Consider the following 13,876-nt stretch of genomic DNA (forward strand, 5'->3'; position numbering starts at 1 on the left):
ACAGTCTCATTAGGACCTTCAAAACTTTAAGGAAAACAAGTCATCACTTTTAAAAATCAAAATCATAGCTGTTTTTATATCACTTTACGCAAGTATTTTGAAACATTTTACATTTTATATATTATGGTTTCTAAGGGATTTACCAAAATAGCTGCTTCTTTAGAAAAATATGTTCACTCAAAAATGATTAGATTCCTTGATGGAGATTGTTTTAGATGGAGATAAGGTCAATATTGAGGACAAATTTTAAGATATGTCAGGATTTTGTATAAGTCAAATTGTTGCATAATGATAGATTTATATTATAAAATTTAAGAGGAATTACCAATTGCAATTAGGTAAACTAAACTTGGGGAATATAAAAAATTTCAAATTTCAAGCTCCTTAAATGATTCCTGCATTTTTCCTGCTACTCTTTTACTAATGATTAAAAAGGGACCATCATTTATCTCTGTCAGTGACTGGGGCCTTGAAACAATTGAGTCCATGCTAATAAGCTAAGCGTCTTATTAAAGTAACCAAGGAAGAAGAAAAGATGTTTAGATGGTGAATATACCCCTATTATCATCACTTCTCGATTAAATCTCAATTCCATATATGCATGGTTAATGTCATTGAATGTTGTTTTTATTACTGAGCCACAAATGTGCTCATCATTTTCCAATCTCAAACAAATTTTCCCACCTCACCTCGATATGTAAATATTAATTGACATATAACAATACATTTTACCTATAATGTACATTAATGTGTAAGAGCTTTCCTTTGATTTTATTAACAAGTAAACTTAGAGGTGGTTATCTGGTGGATTATATGTTTGTGTGTATAAAGCATAAATGCCTCGAACACTTATGTTTCCTTCTTCTAATCTGTTTGAGGTATGTAATATCATTCTAAAGAAACTTTCTATTATGGTAAAATTAATCATGATTTTAGTTTTTCTCCCTATGATTTCAACCATCATAGAACCATTTTGCTACTGCCTTCAAGATAAGCTCACCCTTATTGGCATGGCATCAAAACTCTTCTTGATGGTGACTCTGTCAAACCCTTTGCAGCTCCCCAAAGCCCCAGTGCTCCCTTGTGTCTTCCTTGCTTTGACTATTATACCTTCTCTTCCTGATTACCCCTTTTTATATCGTTAACATTTACCTACCTCTTAATATTCTGCTTTAATACTTTGCTGATGCCTCAACTAATGAGATGGATCTTCTCTGGAAGGGTAGAGCAGGCTTCAATTTTTATCACTCAAAGGTTGTTTATTTCTTGTGTTTTAATCACAGCTGCATTTTTATGTCTTTTCATCATAAGAATGATGTCTACTGTACCAGCTAAGTCAATTTCATGTGCTCTCTCATTCATTGAATGAAACATTCCTTCATCTCAGCCTTGCAGTTTTACTCATTTCTATGGACTAGGTGCAGTTTTCGCACCAGCACATTCATGGTGAAGAGTGAATGACTATTAAGTTGGACCTCAAAGCATGCGGGGCATCTGTTATCATTTAGTTTGTAGTGTTGAAGGTACCTATGTTTTCTGCAATATTTTAATCAACCTAAAAGGATCATAACATTCAGGACTGAATTAAATTGTCATTCACATTCAGGATTCTTCTTCATATAGCCCAGATAACATCACCAAAATTCACCCCTGCCTTTCTCCACTTTTTTTTTAATTACTCAAAGACCATAGCTTACATTAAGATTCACCTTGGTCCTGCACATTTTATTGGTTTAGACAAATGTATAATGACATGTATCCACCAATATGTATCGTACAGAATAGCGAAAATATTCTGTGAAACTGAAAATCTTGTGTGCTTCACCTATTCATCTCTTCCTCCCCCCTACCTGCTGGAAACCTCCATCTTTTTAGTGTCCCCATAATTTTGCCTTTTCTGGAATGTCAGTTGGAGTCACATAGCATGTAGCCTTTCCAGATTGGCTTCTTTCACTTAATAATATGCATTTAAGATTCCTCCGTGTCTTTTCATGGATTGATAGCTCATTTTCTTTTTAGTGCTGAATAAGATTCTATTGTCTGGATGTTCCATATTTTATTTATCCATTTACCTACTGAGGACATTTTGGTCCTGGATCATCAGTGTATGGAATTTTTCCCATGTTTGGAATTCATCAGTTTATCATAGTTGAAAGAATTTAAAATACAAAACGTTGTTGTCCCAAGCCCTTTCCATAGCCGCAAGAATCGCATGAATATTTTTGTAGCTGCAGAATGATGAACTGCCACTTAATGTTCACATTAATGCTATCCATTGGTATAATATTTAGTGGAATATCTCTAGAACCGAATGTCTGCCATTAGTTGACATCACAGACTGAATGCTAACTTGGATTATCTGTATTATATCTTCCCACTTCAGAGTCAGCCCAGTTAGGTACCTGGGACATTAACTTATCTCTGAAACTGACTTCCAGTTAAACTTCACTTAATCTTGACCTTACATTTAATTCTTTCTTTTTGACATATTCATCCTAAATAATTTTTTATCATATTTTCTTGCATCTGGTATTCATTAAACATCTTTTTGAGAATCTAGTAAATGTCAGGTATTACTCTAGGCACACGGAATATGACAGTGAACAAACACTTTCCCTGCCTCAAGGATCTTAGATTTTAGGAGGAGTGAGGGGACAAGAAAAAAGAAAGAAATAGATATATAATATGATGGGTGGTGAAAAGTGTTAGAGAATATTAAGCAGGATGAGTGAGTGGACAATGGATGTGAAGTGCTATTTTTAGAAGTGTCTGGGGCATGGTGATATTTAAGGAAAGATCTAAAGAGAATGAAGAGGAGAACCTCGTGGATATCTGAGATTAAATTATGCTCTGCAGAGGGAACTACAGTAGCAGTTCAGTAAGTTCAAAGAACTGCAAGAAATGTAATGTAGTTGGAATAAATGAGCAAAAGGGCGAGAAATAGGAGATGAGATCAGAGAAATAGCAGGGTCCTGTGTCATATAGAGTCTGCCAGACCACTAAAGAGATTGTGCTTTCTTCAAGTGCTGTTGGAGAGCTTTGAGTGTAAGAGTTTTGCTTCACGAATCTGGCTCAATTTTGAGAATGAAGAGCAGGGAAAAGAGAGAAGCAGAGCTGTGGTAATGATCCAGGGGAAACATAAAGGGCTTGGACCAGGGCAGTAGTGGTTAAAATGGCATAAAATTGTTACATTTTTAATACATTTGGAAAGTGGAGTTGTCAAGATTCGCTTAGGGATTGTATGTGGAGTGTGAAGGAAAGATATGAGTCAAGGTGATGTTTAAGTTTGTGTTCTGAGCCAACGGAAGTTTGGTGTTTCCATTTATATAGATGAAGGAGACGGAGGGAAGAAGCTGCTTTGGGAGAAAAAATAATTTGGTTTTGGAGATGTTGAATGTGAAGTTTTAACTTGTTAAATATATTAAATATGAAACATGGTGAGAAATGTGAGCGGAAAATGTAAATTTGGAACTCATAAGCATATATGTAGTATTTAAAGCCTTTTAAGAGTGGATAATAGAATATAAGGAGTGAGTGTCACTGGAGATGAAAGTTGTCTAAGAATTAAACCCTTGAACAGTGCAACCAAGGAGACTAAGAAAGAGCAACCAGTGATAAAAGAGGAGAACCAGAAGATGTTATCCTGGAAGTAAAGTGAAAATAGTATTTCAAGAAGGGAGCTCTCTCCTGGTTCAGAGTACAGATATATCAAATACTGCTTATAGCTTGGGTGGCATCTTACTTTTGAAAATTTTTTTTGTAAGTTTTTAATTTGGTAAGCTCACTGTAAAAGAGGAACTAGGGCCATATTCTGGGCTAGCAAAATTTTGTGTCTGAGTTCGCTAAACTTAAATTTTAGTGCAGTCAATGGCAGTAGGCGGCTATAGGTCCTTCCTTATGCAAAGTTTGTCATCTCTCTTGCCTCCAGACCCTGCTGCCATAGGAACAGACTGCTTCCTGTAAATATAGACTTTCTGTGTGATTTCACGTTTCCCCCTGCTTTTTCTGCTTCTCACAAAACCAAATGAGTCCAGGAAAGTTTTTGTCACTAGTTTGAGTACCCCCTTCCAATCATATGGAAATTAGAAGTTTTGCTGGCACATGTGGAAAAATGAACTTTTCTGGCTCCTTCCAGAATCTGCAACCACCAGGGCCTTCTCTGCTTTGTCCAGAGCACCTGGATCCAGAACAATCTCTACTACATCTGGCATGTCTCACACTTACTTTGGGTTCAGCTTTATTTCATTGAAGAACGATATTGGAATGTACATTATATTTTTTTCTGATAGTCTGTACAGGAAACCTTTATTGTTGGTGACAAAAGGAGTCAGCATTAAGCAATTTATATGATGTTTTTATATTTTATTTTGCTAGAAGGAAAGAAAAATTTCTCTAACCTAATGAAACTCAAAATTGTTATATAATAAATGAATTAACTAGAATTGATTTCTACTTGATTTCCACTAGATATACCAGATTGCAATTGAGATAACAAGATTATTGAATTTAAAATTAGGGGCAATTTTATGGAGAAATTATTTCATATGACTACTAACCTCTGTCTTTCAGCACAGTGACTCATTATGTATTGTAGCTTCTTTTGTTTTGGGGAAAGTTCAGCCTCCAAATGCCTTCTATGACTCAGGGAACATTGAGGTCCCCTCTGGTCATTCAAATTGTGTCGCAGCGGCACATCAAAATGATTATGAAACATCTTGTCTTTGTAGTCATTGCAAAATTTGTGGCTAATGGTCACAGAAGGAGAAAGATATACTTGAAGCATTGCAAATCAGATTCTTTCAGTGTTCAAACTGAATCTTAAGATTATGAAACTGTAGCACTATATCAAACTTGAATAAGGGAATAAAAGATTTATTGAAGCATGAGGAAAACCCACTCACTTTAACAGAACAGAGATCTTTGTGTCATTTTTCCGCTTCATCTTTTCCTACATCTTTTCTCCTTGATTCCTGCTGGCTTATTTTGGCTTGGTTTCGGAATGAATAGAGGAGAACATTGAAGAGAGTGTGATTTACTTCATCTTTTCCAGTGTTGCCTTGTCAAACCATAGCCAAAAAGGGCACTCCTTGCTCCATTTTCAAAAGGAAATTATAATCTCATAGGTTTTGATAATAATATTTAAGTGCTTATTGTATTACACAATTTTACAAGGAACTCATTTAATCCTCACCAGAATCCCATGAATTATCACATTTTACAGATGAGAAAATTGAGGATTAGAGAATGTGTAATTTTTCCATGATTAAAAGCTATCTTTGTAATTGTAACTAAGAATTTATTAGTTGCAGACATTCATATTTCTAGTTTCACAAAGGGAATTATACCAGATAAATGCAACTCCCACATCCCCTACCACACAAACCCAGAAGTTTGAGGTTTTCTTTTTTTACGCAATGCGTTTTTTTTAGAAATAACTGGCATATAACATAATATGAATTTTAGAAGTACAGCATGATGATTTACTACTTGTGTGTATTGTGAAATGATCACCATAATAAGTCTAGTTATCATCTATCACCATGCATAGCTATTTATGTTCCTAAAAAGTACTAGACACTCTATGCTGTGACATTCTCAAGAAAAGCAATATTCCAAATAGCTCTCAGTTTCAGGCCAGACAGATATGTACCGATGATTCAGAGCAAGGTGGAACAAACTGTTACATTACAAGGTTTGTGGTCACGTATGGGAAAGGCACTTAGGCAGGCCTATGGGCTTAGGCAAGGCTTCCTGGGACAATGAACCTGAGCTGAGTTTTGAAGTGTGAAGGCAGCGATAAGCAGGATGCGGGTTGGAGCAGGGAGGCAGAAGGTGACATCCAGTGGTGCTATAATGTCACTGTCACTCCTAATCTCCTTATGATGAGTGCAAGGCCAAGGCAATCATATGAGAACAGACAGATGCTGCTGCATTTGGTTTTTGCTTTGCACTGGCCAGAAGGAAGGACAATCAAACATGGCACATAGTTATGTTTTTTGCCTGATCCAACCTTTTGACTCTGTCTCAATTCAAAACTTAGGCTAAGATTTCTAATTATTGTCGGAAAGATGAGCACTCTTCTCTTAAAGAAATAGCTTAACTGGTGATAACTTTTATCAAAATCATATAGTTTCACTCTGTGGAGTATAATGTAGAGTTGACAATATAACAAAAGTTTGAAGTCAGAATACCTGGATTGAAATCCTGTGTTTATCTGTTGTCTTTCTGCAAGAACTTCAGCTCCTTTTTGCCTGTGTTCCCTCATCTATAAAATGCAGATAATACCAATGCTTATGTAAGATGAGTTCATATTTATGGAGTGAGATAAATATATGAAGAGTACACTGCCTGGTACATTGCCAGCACTCAGTAAATATCAACTTCTTTATTATTCAATTGCAAAACTCACTGGAACTGCAGCAGCCAGCAAATAGAAGCTTTGTATAAACTGGGGTATGGAAAGTCTGGAACAGACATGCATTTCTCTGGCTTTGGGAGTGGATCTTTAGAGGCTGTCTATACATCCAAATGAAAATGTCTAAGAGAGTGAGTGTGAGCAACTCACACATTATCTGCGCTGTCAGTCGTTAAAAGTTCTAACAGTGGATGTGGTGGGATGGGAGAGTTGTCCAGACTACAGCAATACCCTCAGCCAGAACAGTGTGCAATAGCTGAGGGGAGTGGTGGTGGTAAGATGGGCATGGGAGTGAAACCAAAGAGGTCCTAACAAACAGCCAGGAGTATTGAGGATATAGAGAAGCCTCTCCTAGGATAGCAAATAGCTAAAATCCCAGTAGAAGACCTGAGTCAATTCAGATATAAGAGCATTATGCTGTACTGTGGATTGTGAAATCACTACAAGACATAGAAGGGAAGCTTCTTTTGCATAATGAGCAGTAGGATCCTTGTTGTACCATGAGGCCCATGAGAATCTAAGACCTAACAAAGTAAACGAAAAATGAATACACCTGGGATTGGTTCGTTCACTCGAGGCACATTCATTGCCTTGGGCAGGATGCCTTCTAAGTCTTCCAGTTATCTCAACTATAACACAAGCTTTATCATATGTACTTCACAAGGTTGCTGTAAGGATGGACAAAAATAACGTATTGAAAATAATGTAAACTTTGTAGTGTAATAGGGGTGTTGTTATGGTTATTGTATTATTTTTATTCTCTTCTATCTCTTGAGAGTTTGCCGTTATTCTGTCTTTTTCAGAGGAGAACCTTGTTAATACTGTCTACATTCTAAAGTTTTTTCTTAATATAACTGGGAACCCTCTTGTTTTTACCCTCACTTTACATACATTCCAGTGACTCCAGAAGAATATTTTTACTTCTTCAAAGACCCTATTTTACCTGCGGACTGACACCTCTAGTCTGGATCATTCGGTCATTTGAGAAATCTGATTTTTATAAAATCCAAAATGAGTTAGAAGCAGTATTCAGGCAGTGCTCTTGAACTGGGGAAAGAGTGAAAACTGGGGACTGGCTAATTATTTGCAGTTCGAGTTGCAAAGTCAGAATCGCTAGGGTCAAAGTTTGTTTGGCTCATCAGAGCTCACCTATTTGTATTTACTAAACTGGCTGAGTTTCATGTAGATTGATTCAAAATACCTCTTTGAAGCTTGGTAAAAGATATTAATCTACTTTGGATCCTGCTCTCATCAAAAAAAAAATCATCTAAGAGTTTATCTTTCAGTGATGAGAAATCGGAAAATCACGGGGACTATTCTCACAGGATGATCACTTCATGACCTCCTCATTTAAGCTAGAAGCAGTGATGGCACATTTTCACTGAGCTGTTTCCTCTGCTAAAATTCTTACAACTAGTATCCTCTGGTGGCTGCCTTTACTAATGTGCAAAAATATTTCTGACTCTTGATTAAATTCTACTAGTCCAAGGATGAAAAGAACCCATGATCTTTCCTTGAAGCACGTTTTCCTGTTTATTCAGTTCTACTCACACTGTTTTTCAGGAACCCACGGAATATTATTGGTAAGCTAAACATCATGTTCCTAAGATATAGCCTTTACTTTAGATTTTTTTCTGAATTCTTATCTGAATAATTGAACATTATCATTTGAGCTATGCATGTAAAGTCATGGCCAATGGATACGAAGGAGGAAATATGCATGGCTGAGATGTTGGCACCCTCAAAGTACGAAGAATTCTACTGAGATAGCAGGCTTCGACTTTTTCCAAATGATATACACATTTTATTTTTGGATATGCATTCCCAAGTTGCCTTACACAAAGGCACCTTTGATTCCCACTCCCACCAACGGTGTATTGTTGTGCAGGCTTCCACAGATTCTCTTCAGCAGTGGGTGTTCTCAGTCTTTCAAATCTTTTCAAATGCGAGTCGTGAACAATTAAATCTTATCATTGCTTTTATTTAATTTTAAAACAATTATTATGAATGAGATTGTATATTTCCCATTATGTTTATTTGATCATCACGTTTCCTTTTTTATTGAGGTATAGTTGACATATAAGTTTCAGGTGTACAACGTAATGATTTGATATTTGTATAGATTGTGAAATGATCATCACAATAAGTCTAGTTAACATCTGTTACCATACATAGTTACAAATTATTTTTCTTGGGTGGTAATCACATTTCTGATACTGTGATTTGCTTACTTACATTTCTTGCCCATTTTTATTTTGAGGTTTTGGTCTTTTTCCTATCTTTTTAACAGATGGTTTCTCTGTTTTAATAGGTAATTGTGTTTCAGTGTTCATTGTATGTTGGGCATGTTTTGACTTAAAGCAAAGGATCTCCTGGTTAAATACGGGATTGTTGGTTTTTTTCAGAGTTGTGGGTTCTTTGTAAAAATAGAGTATAAAAAATCATTTCTCAAAATTCTGGCTTGGGACTTCCCCCCCCCCCATTCAATATAGTAATGTGTGGTTATGTGGTCTCTCATAGATCAGGAATTTAAATTACTGTGAAAGGATTTTGGCTTTATTCTTTTCACTTTTTTTAAGTTCAGGAGTACATAATTGGATAATTTGTAATTCTCGGTCCATGACGCACACTCATTGTTGGTCTGTGCATAGTCTGCTTTTATTGAAGTAGAGATTTATTTACTTAGTTATTGTTAGTAATGTACTAAACACTTATGAACTCACTCCCCTAAGTGAAAGCTATAACTTGACAATGATCTCCATCTAATCATATATTTCTTCCCTCCATCCCATATATTTGCCTCCAGCTACGTAACACTGGAGTATTTCAAGGGGAGTAGCGTGAGTTCTCTAGCAGGACTAACATTCACCTGCCACTGTGGACTATATAATAACTGTGGGCACGAAAGGCTCCTTGCTATAAGTCACTCTGAAGTTTTTGCCAGCCCATGAGTGGAGGACACTTTAGCAGTCATCCACATCAGTTTATAAGTCAGTCTGGAGTTATTCCCTTTTCTACCTACAATCAGTTTGAAAAATTGGAGATTTCAATTTGTTGTGATGAAGGTCATGGATGGTTGACTAGGATTGGCATTCCTTCCAGCCATTAGTGAGTGGAAGCCACAACCAGTTGGTGGCTCACTGAGTAATGTGGTTCTCTTCTTCTTTGGAGAAGATCTTGCACCTGTTCTCTCTCCCACCCCATGAACTGAAAAAGCGCTTATTCCTAGAATTCAGGTCATGCTTGTCATCAAAATAGTATCAACACATTTGTTCACTTAATGATCAAAATTGTAATGTTGCCCTGTATTCCCAATCAAGGGTAAAAATAGAACCAAAAAACCCAAAACTCCAAATTCTCTGCTTTCTGCTTTTGTATCGACCACTTTATCTATATTCATTCCTTTAAAGTTTATTCTTTGGTCTCAGTTCTCTGTAATTTTGTAAAAAAAATTACCATGCTATATAATCTTTGAAGGAATGTGTTTTACGCTCACTATTACATTTCTAAGATTCATTCAGAATCTTTTGCGTCTGTCTAGGTCATTTTTAAAAAATAAATCTTTGCGGCTGGCCTCATGGCATAGTGGTTAAGTTTGGCATACTCTGCTTTGGTGGCCCAGGTTCGCTGGTTCAGAGCCTGGGTACCACAATACACCACTCATTAGCCATACTGTGGTGGTGACCCACAAACAAAATAGAGAAAGATTGGCACAGATATTAGCTCAGGGCTAATCTTCCTCAAGCAAGAAAGGAGTAAGATTGGCAACAGATGTTAACTCAGGGCAAATCTTCCTCAGCCAAAAATAAATAAAGAAATAAAAATAAATCTTTTTGGTGATAAATTTATTTTGTGGTTCTAAATGTTATGAATTTTACTACTATGATTAAAAAAACAATCATTATAATTTCAGAGACTTGCTGAACAGAATATCTCACAATAAGGACTACTTTTTAATTTGGTTGTAGTCATTTTACCTGACTATTTTTTTCAAATTCGGGATAGTGGCCTTTATTTTGTTGTTATTACTTCTATTCAAATAATAGAACTGGTTGGAATTGACAGACTAAAATAAAGATTAATTTCCCAACCAATTCTTTCAATCATACTTCCTGGAAGTCTCTCTGTTTTGTGTAGAATGCATTCCTAACTATTTTATACAAACAAAGTTATGATTGAGACATTTATAATGTTAAGCTCATATGATTAGCCTTATGAAAGTCATAATCTTTTCACATTTACTTTAAGCAACTGTGTTTTAAGAATCCATTAAAATTTGACACATATGGCCTCTGAGTCTATTTATTTGCTTAGTTTAATTGATTCTAATCAGACAGTGTATACCAATTAGATAGATATTAATTGATTGTGAGACATCTGTGTCACAGAAGCAGGGCTGAAACTGTATTGCTGATTATTTTTTCTTGACTCTTTTCCTGGATAGCCATAAGGCCAAGTTTTCTAATGGAAAAGAATCTTAATAGCCATGTAGTCCAGTGGTTCTCAATTCTGCCTGCACATTAGAATCCCTGGGGAATCGTTACCTTGACAGAATTTTGTTCACAATAATCAGAAACTGGAGCAATGCAAATTGACCATCAGTAAAGTAATGGATAATCTTACTGTGATATATTTGTAAAGTGGAATATTACCCACCAATGAAAACCAACGTATTGAGTAATGGAAGCCAGACAGAATAAAATACATACTGTATGATTCCACTTATATAAGATCTGGGATAGGCCAAACCAAGCTATTGTAGGAGAAATCATATCATTGGTTTCTTAGAGCAGGGGAGGAGAAGAGTTGACTATAAAATGGCAAAAGAGAATTTACAGAGAAAATGGCAAAGTTCCATATATTTTCCACCATTTTATTATGAAAACTTTCAAATATATAGCAAAATTGAAAGAATTTTACAGTAAACATCCATATGTCCATGACCAAGATTCTACCATTTATAGTCTACTATTCTCCATTTGTTACAAATCTGTCCATTTATCTATCCCTTTATCCATCCACTGATGAGTCAATTATCTGGTGCCTTTCAAAGCAAATTGAAGCCATCAATATACTTCCTATTACAGATATGCTCCTTCCTTATCTATGACCACTCCAAATACTCTCAGTGGCTACATTGGTGTGGTAGATTTACACAATCAATTACTTTTGTCTTTTCTATGATTTCCTATAAATGTAATAATATAATGTGTACTCAATTGTGTCAAGTTTCTTTCATTCTTTTTGAGATTCATCCATATTATCTATTCTATTCATGGACACCTACACTTTGTCAAACTTGAGCCTTCAATGAGCATTTTGTACATCTATTTATGAATATATGTTTTTATTTTTATTGCAAAAATATCTACAAGAGGAATTGTCAGTCACATGATAAATGTATGTTTAGTTTTACAAGAAACTGGCAGACCTCTCCAAAGTATTTATATTTTTACGTTCCCATGAACAATGTGTATGAGTTCCAGGTGCTCCACAATCCTACCAATGGTTTTGCCAGTTTTTTAAGTTTGGGTTTTCTGGTAGATATGTAGCAATATCTTATTGTGGTTGTAATTTGAATTTTCTTAATAATTAATGATTTCAACACTGTTTTCACGTGATTATCAGCCATTTGCATATCCTCTTTTGTCCATTTTTTACTGGGTTACTTATCTTTTTTTATTCAGTTGTACGAATTTACATATAACAGGTTCCAGTCCCTTGTGAAATATATATTTTGGAATATTTTCTGTCAGCTTATCACTTAATTATTTATTAACTAATGATGTCTTTCTATGAACAGACATTTTAATTTTTATGAAGTCTACCACATTTTACTTTTTTTTTTTTGAGGAAGATTAGCCCTGAGCTAACATCTGCTGCCAATCCTCCTCTTTTTGCTGAGGAAGACTGGCCCTGAGCTAATATCCATGCCCATCTTCCTCTACTTTATATGTCACATGCCTACCACAGCATGGCTTGCCAAGCAGTGCCATGTCTGCACCCGGGATCTGAACTGGCGAATCCTGGGCCACCAAAGCAGAACATGTGTGCTTAGCCGCTGAGCCACTAGGCTGGCCCCACATTTTACTTTTATGGTTATTATTTTCTGTTCCTTTCTAAGAAATGTTTACTTCTGATTCATGAAAATATTCTCTATTTTCTTCTGAAAGCTTTATGTATTAGATTTTAGGTTAGAACTATTATCTATCTTTAATTTTTTTTAATGACACTTTGCTCATTGGTTTTGGAGACAAACAAAACATCTATATTCTGTAGATTTTAATGTAAAAAATTATGTCATGTGCTAATAGAGACAATTTTACTTCTTCCTTTCAAAACTTAATAACTTTTATTTCTTTACTGTTTTTTTATTGCAATGGCTAACCTTCAGTATGATATTGGATCCAAATGGGACGAGAAGGCATCCTTGTCTTGTTTCCAATTGTTATGGGAAAGTATTTAATATTTTGCCTTTATATATGATGCTGACTGTTGGTTTTCCATAAGTATTCTTTACCAGTTTGCTGATAATTTTTATCACAAATAGATATTGATTTTTTCAACTATAATTTATGTATCTTTTAAATAATCATATAGCTTTTTTCCTCCTTTATTTCTTTTGTAATGATGAATTATATTGATAGATTTTTTAGTGTTATATGAATCTTGCATTCTGGCATACACACTACTTTACCCTAATAATACATCTTTTTATGTATTGCGGACTTTGATTTGCTTATATCTTGGTAAGTGTTTTCTTGTTTATGTTCATGAGGGACATGACTATGATATACTTTTTTTATTTTTGTCAAGTTTTTGTAGTAGGACCATCCTACATTTATAACATAAGTTGGCAAGTTTACTTTCCTCCTCTTTTCTAAAATATTATGTGTAAGATTGCTGTTTATTGTTCCTTACATATTTTATTCAATAGAATTCACAAGTGAAATCATCTGTGCTTTGCATTTTCTTTGTGGGAGGGTTCTTTATCATTCTCTCATATATATATATATATATATATATCATACATATATGTATATATGATGAACTGATGAACTGGCCCTTTTATTATTATAGAATGTCTCTTTATTTCTGGAAATATTTTTATCTGAAAATTTAGTTTGTCTGATACTGATCTAGCTACTCTGGTGTTCTTATGTTATTTTTTGCATGTTATATCTTTTTCTATTCATTTATTTTTGAACCTCTCTGTGTCTTTTTATTTAAATTACATCTCTTGTTGGCAGAAAAAATATCTCTGTATTTTTATTAGAGTGTTCAATGCTTTAACAGTTAGTGTAATAACTTATATGGCTGGATTTACATCCACTTTAATAATATTTTTTTGCCCCTACTGCTATTTTGATCTTCCACTCCTCTTTCCTGGCATTTCTATACTTTATATATATTAGTATATTATATATATTATTATATATATTATTATATATATTATATATA

This window comes from Equus asinus, chromosome 24 (genome assembly GCF_041296235.1).
Source record: "Equus asinus isolate D_3611 breed Donkey chromosome 24, EquAss-T2T_v2, whole genome shotgun sequence".
NCBI classification, from domain to species: domain Eukaryota; kingdom Metazoa; phylum Chordata; class Mammalia; order Perissodactyla; family Equidae; genus Equus; species Equus asinus.